The sequence below is a fragment of the Myotis brandtii genome, unplaced genomic scaffold (assembly GCF_000412655.1).
Source record: "Myotis brandtii unplaced genomic scaffold, ASM41265v1 scaffold143, whole genome shotgun sequence".
NCBI lineage: Eukaryota > Metazoa > Chordata > Mammalia > Chiroptera > Vespertilionidae > Myotis > Myotis brandtii.
The window spans coordinates 3,149,166-3,156,082 of NW_005355115.1; positions in this window are offsets into that span (position 1 = coordinate 3,149,166).

Here is a 6,917-nt window from a genome sequence, read left to right on the forward strand (position 1 = left end):
ATTGTTAATAGGTAGAGAGTTTCCAATTCTGTAAGATAAAAAGAGTTTTGAAGATGGGTGGAGGCGATGGTTGCACAACATGAGTGTACTTAATGCCACTGAAATGTAAATACAAAAATGGCTAAGATTGTAAATTTTATGTTGGGTTTTACCTCAATAATAAAATTGTAACAATTACATACCATGAAATGTTCTGACATGAGTTTTGACAAATGAATACAATAGTGTAAACCTAACTTCTATGAAGAAAGAACATTTCCATCATCCAGAAAGTTCCCGCAAGTCCATCCATGCCCCCAACCTTCAGAGACAACACTTGTTTAAAAATCATGTTAAAAATCAGATTTAGCCGTCACCGGTTTGGCAGCGTCGGCCTGCGGACTGAAGGGTCCCGGGTTCGATCCCGGTCAAGGGCATGTACCTTGGTTGCGGGCATATCCCCGGTGGGGGGTGTGCAGGAGGCAGCTGATTGATGTTTCTCTCTCATCGATGCTTCTAACTCTCTATCCTTTCCCTTCCTCTCTGTAAAAAATTCAATAAAATATATTTTTTAAAAAAAATCAGATTTAAAAAACAGATTGGTTTTCCCTTTTCTAAAACTTTATAAAAATGCAACTATCAAGTATCTATATATATAAAAGCCTAAGCGACCTTTACAACCGGTCGACCAGTCGCTATGATGACACACTGACCACCAGGGGGCAGACAGTCAACGCAGGAGCTGCCCCCTGGTGGTCAGTGTGCTCCCACAGCCGACCTCCCACAGTCAGCCAACCTCCCACGGTCCCTCCCTCCCACTGGCCGGCCTGATTGTCCCTGATCGCTCGTCAGGCAAAGGAACCCCACCTGTGCACAAATTTGTGCACTGGGCCTCTAGTTCTTCTATATAAGGCTTGTTTCACTCAAGATGTTTTCGAGCCGAAACCGGTTTGGCTCAGTGGATAGAGCGTCGGCCTGCGGACTGAAAGGTCCCAGGTTCGATTCCGGTCAAGGGCAAAACATGTAATTGACCATCCCTCCACTACACTCACCAGCCAATCAGGAGAGTATGCAAATTAACCCAACAAAGATGGCAGTTAATTTGCATATGTAGGCGCGAAGCGGCGGAGCGAAGACATAAGGCTCCGGGCCGGAGAGAAGGCCTGGGTCCCGGGTGCTGGAGGAAAACCGGTGCCGGCAGCCAGGGGAAGGGAAGACCTATTGCACGAATTTCTTCATGCAACGGGCCTCTAGTTTCATCATATGAATATACCACAATTTGTTTATCCATTCTCCTGTCAATTACCTGGTGGACTTGGCTACTATAAGAAAAGTTGTTATGAATATCCATATACACTGTTTTCATTTATTTTGGTTAAATATCTAGAAGAAGAATTGCTAGGTTATGGGATGATGTAATTCTTGATATGATTAGATTTAGGTCTACCATTTAGGTATTTGTCTTGTTTGTCCCATTGTTTTTTGTTCCTCTCTTCCTCCTTTCCTATCTTCTTTTGAGTTAACTAAATAATTAAAATATATATATATATAATTTTAATTTCAAAGAGGAAGGGAGAGGAAGAATCAGCAATTGGCTGCCTCTTGCATACCAACCCAGGCATATGTCCTGACCAGGAATCGAACGGTGACCTCCTGGTTCATAGGTCGATGCTTGACCACTGAGTCATACTGGCCAGGCCTACATAGTTTTTATAATTCTATTTTAACTTCTCTGTTGGCTTTATAACTATACTTTGTCACATTTTTTTATTGAGATGAAATTTACATAACATAAAACTAGCCATTTTAAAATAAAAACATTTAAAACAATTCAGTAGCACTTAGTAACATTCCACAATGTTGTGTAATCACCACCTCTACCTAGTTATAAAACATTTTCATCTTCCCAAAATAAAATTCCATAGCCATTCAGCATGACTATTCTCTTCTCCTCAATGCCTAGCAACCACCAATCTACATTGTCATTATTGATATACCTATTCTGGACACTGGATATAAATAAAATCATATAGCATGTGGTCTTTTTGTTTGGCTTCTTTCATTTTGCATGTTTTCAAGATTCACCCATGCTGTAGCATGTGTCAGTACCTCATTCCTTTTTAAGGCTGAATAAAATTCCATTGTATGCATAAACCACATTTTGTTTCTCCATTCTTCCATTAATGGACATTTAGTTGTTTCACAATACCTTTTGGGTATTGTGAACAGTGCTGCTCATTGCATTATTTTTCAGTGTTTGCTCTACTACAGCAATTTTCAAGTGTTTTAATTTCAGAACCCCTTTATACTCCTACAAAATACTAGAGACCCCCAAAAAGCTTTTATGTGAGAGACACATATAATTAAATTAAAAATGCAAAAATATTTCTTTTTAATTAATTAAATAAATAAATCCGCTATATGCTAACATAAGCATGTTTTATGAAAAATATATTTTCAAAACAATAGTGAGAAAAAAGGCACTGCTTTACATTTCTGCCAATCTCTTTAATGTCTGGCTGAAAAGACAGATGGATTCCATATCTACTTCTGCATTCAATCTGTTGTGATGTGTTGTTTTGGCTGGCGTATACAAAGAAAAGCCAACCTTGTATAGATATGAGGTCCTCCCCTTACTTCCTGAAGCATAATATCGCAGACCTCCCGAATGGGTTTTGGGGACCCCCAAAGTCCTTGCACCTCACTTTGAGAACCGCTGTTCTAGGGGTTACAATGAACCTTTCAGAGACTAGCTAGAGCAGACATTATACCACTTCATGTAAGAACTTTGAAACTATAAAATTCCACTTACCATCCCCATTCTTCATGATACATTACATAACATAAAGCACAGGGGCAATCACTAGACCTATGCAATTGCAAAATTCTTTTGCTTTAAACAGTTCCATGTGTTTTAAATAAATGGAGGAAAAATGATAGCCTTTTATATTCATCCACAGTTATCATTTCCTATGTTCTTCATTCGCCTAAAGACTCAACTTTCTATCTGGCAGCATTTCCCTTCAGCCTGAAATATGTCCTTGTGGTGCAGTCTGCTGGCAGTAAACTCTTCATTCTTTTTTTTTTTTTTAAGATTTTGTATTGATTTTTAAAATAAAGACAAGGCTATGACATCTACGGATGGATATTTGAGTGGTAAAACTATAAAGACCCGTAAAGTTGTGATTACTGTGGAAGTCAGGGGAGTGGTCACCTTTGCCAGGAGGAAGGTGGTGGGGCTGAAGGCAGAGTCCATAGAGGGCTCCTGAGGTGACTGCAAAGTTCTTTTCCAGACCTGGATGGTAGATACTAAGATGTTTGCCTTCTAATGATTAAGCCATACATTTAGTTAGGTTGACTTTTCTACATCTGCGTTTTATTGTGGAAAAAAAAAATAGTTTTTCTTTAACCTATCATACCGGGGTTGGCAAACTTTTCCCGATGGACCATAGAGTACTGTACATATTTTAGGTTTTACAGGCCAGGAGGCAAAATCGAGGATATTGTGTAGGTACTTATTTAACCATTTAAGACGTAACCATTTAATAATGCATCAGGACAAACCAAGCATTGCCACCCTCCAGGGTCCAGTAATCCTTGAATTTCAGATCCCAGGAGGTTTCTATTCCTGAGCCACGCCATCCAAGTCCCCAAGTCATAGCCAGGTTCCCGGGAGCGTCACGCCGCTCCGCGTCTCTTAGCAACAGGCAGACACTACCGCCACCTTGGGTTCCACTCACGGTGGGGTGGGGGGTGGGAGCGAGCACGTGTGCGCACGAGGAGTTCTCTGCTCCGGCAGAAAAGGGAGGGCCCAGAGGCACCCAGGCCCTAGGACTGGGACGCAGTCCTCTACCACACCTTTGTCACTCAAGGTGAGGTCTAGTAGGCGAGGGGGCAGCAGCAGCAGCACCCAGGAGCCTGCTGGAAACAGAATTTGCACCCAACTCCAGACCTACTGAATCTCAGTCTGCATTTTTAAGAAGATCCCAGGAAATCCCCATCTTTAGTAACGTTTGACAAGTGTGGCTTTTACAATCCAGGTAAGGCAAAGCCATAAATAAATATTCACCTCTAATAGACTGAACTGTTTAAAATATATATATTTTTTATTGATTTCAGAGAGGAAGGGAGAAGGAGAGATGGAAACATCAATGATGAGAGAGCATCACCTGACCGCCCCCCACTGGGGATCCAGTGGCAACCTGGTCATGTGCCCCTGACCGGAATCGAACCCGGGACCCTTCAGTCCACAGGCCGACACTCTATCCACTGAGCCAAACCAGCTAGGGCTAGATTGAACTTTTAACCTAGACACTAAAAGACAGCCCTTATGGTTTAGAAGAGGAAGTTCCCAAAGCTGAGTTCTCTATGCTCAGTAAGGGTGAAAATTCCATGGTGTCTCCTCTGACCATCAGTCCAGGACACAATGCATCACTGACCTCAAGTTCCTGCTCTTAAAGCCGATGGGGAAATCTGGAGGGACAATTTCCATCCCCAGAGTAAGGGATAACGTAGAGAGAGGGTTCAAATAGGCACCTTGTAACTGCAGAATAATTAAGTCAAATGACAACATCAGGGTAATCTCAGACCCAGGGAGGGCAGCATCCAAACCCATCTGAACATCTCCCAGGAAACAGACCTCACTTGCATTTTAAACCTCAAAATGAGAATCCTGCTAATACTAAGTCAGGGGGTAAGTACTCCTGAGAGAAGTTCCCGGTCAGTAACTTCCCAGTCTGGTAAGTTCTCTCCACATCCATCTATCCTGGGAAACTGCAGACCATGGGTTTAACTTCCTCATCAGATGACTGGCAAATCAAATAGACACATTCCCGTCCTAGAAGAACCACTTGGCTTCACTGGGAAATATCAGAAAGAAGAAAATGACTTACCAAAGAACACGAAGAAAATAAAATGATCATTTTTTAATGACAAGGATGAGATAGTAAGATGAGGAAAAAACCCTCTTCAAACAGAAAACTCAAAAACACACTTCTAAAAATCCATGATACAGACTACAACATGGATGAATCCTGAACACATTATGCTCTGTGAAAGAAGCCAGTCACAAAGGACCACATACTGAATGGCTGCATTTACATGAAGTGTTCAAAAAGGGCAAATCCATAGAGACAGAGAGTAGATTAAATGGTTGCCTAGGGCAGGAAGGGGTTGAGGGATGAGTTTAATGGCTAAGAAGTATGGGCGTTCTTTGGGGAATAATGGAAATGTTCTAAAATTATTTGAGGTGATGGTTGACAACTCTGTAAATGAACTAAAAGCCACCAAACTATACATTTTAAATGGGTGAATTGTATGGTTTATGAATTATATTTAAATAAAGCTGTTTGCGGGGGGGGGGGGGGGGCATAGCTCCACACTAGATCCACATTAGTCTAAAATCATGACGTTCCTACTATAATGCAAAACCTTTCCAGGCCCAATCTAGGGCAAAATCTGAAGCGGGGGAAAAGTTGACATCAGTACTAGGTAGAGGCCCCAGCTAGATTTCCCTAGCAAAACACTCCCATCTTAGTTTGGGGAAGAATTTCACAGTCTTGTCTCAAAATCATCAGTCTCATGGAAATCCCCATCTGGCTTTAGGTTCCTGTTTCAAAAACACTGGAAAAACCAAAACAGGCAAAACGCGCTTTCAAAACAACACCTTTCATCTACGTGGGCAAGGGAAGAAACAGGATCACGGGGCAGATCAGAAGACAAAGTTAAGAATTCACTATCATTAGAGAAACTCGAGTCAAAAAAAGACTACGCATTTCCCAAGGGAGTTGTGTTTCAAAAGTCCCTAAATAACAAAACTCACAACGAATGGCAGCCAAAGAACCCGTCTGGATGACTGAGGCCTTGTGAGTGATCACACTGACCTCAGCTCGTCTCCCTGTATTGGGTTTTCATGGTGGCACAATATCTTCTCAACGTGTTTAATTTCTCAAACCAAGAGCAGAGGGTATTATGAGAAGCCCCATGAGGACCCTGGGCTGCATCCACAAGGGCCTGTGGTCACGGCTGTCACCATGGAGAGGAAGACAGAAGGGGGAGGTGGAACAGGTATCTCTTACCCTAAAACAAAACACACAAAACCCCAGGGGCACTTGGGATGCTTAGGGAGAGAGAAATCTCTGCAGCTATTGGCCCACAGCTTAGCCCTGCCCTGACCAACTGGATTCTCTCTAATCCCCAGGAAAATAAATTAAAAGACCAAATGTCATTAATCAATTAATAATGAGGCAGATGCTGTTTGGCTTCTGTCTCTCAGCTAGACTCCTGTTCTAAAGGATCTGCTTCAGTCCCTAAGAACAAAACAGCCATTTCCAAAGCCAAGGACATGGAACCAGCAAGTGCCTAGCCCTAGAACAATGCCTGCCACAGAATAGGTAATCAATAAATTTGTTGAATGCCTCCAGAATGAATGCTGGTATCAATTCCCTTGGCACTCTTGCCTTCTTCTCTCAGCCTGGAAACACACACGCGCGCGCGCACACACACACACACACTCAGTTCAATCCATGCCTGTTCACTGAAACTCCATTTGTATGTAACCTTGCAAAATTAATGAAATTAGCAATTATTGCTAACAATAAAGATCTCTAGAGAGCAGGGATTTTTATCAATTTTGTTACTAATGTTCCTTAAGCGCCTAAAACAATGCCCGGCACATCACTGGCTCCCGATGAATACTTGCTGAATGCCTAATGAATTATAGGGGCCTACAAGCAAACCCTTCACAACCATTTCCACAAAGGCGGCGGCTGCTGCCTCGAGTCCTCCCACCGCCAGGAGCCGCTGTGGGATGGGAAACGCCCAGCTTCCTTCCCACTTCACCTTCCACCCCCGCGGTGCCCTCTGACCCCGTGAAGTCTCTGCCCCGAGTTAAGATGGCGGCGTCGGTGGCAGCTGCAGTCGGAGGGCTGCGGCGGGCC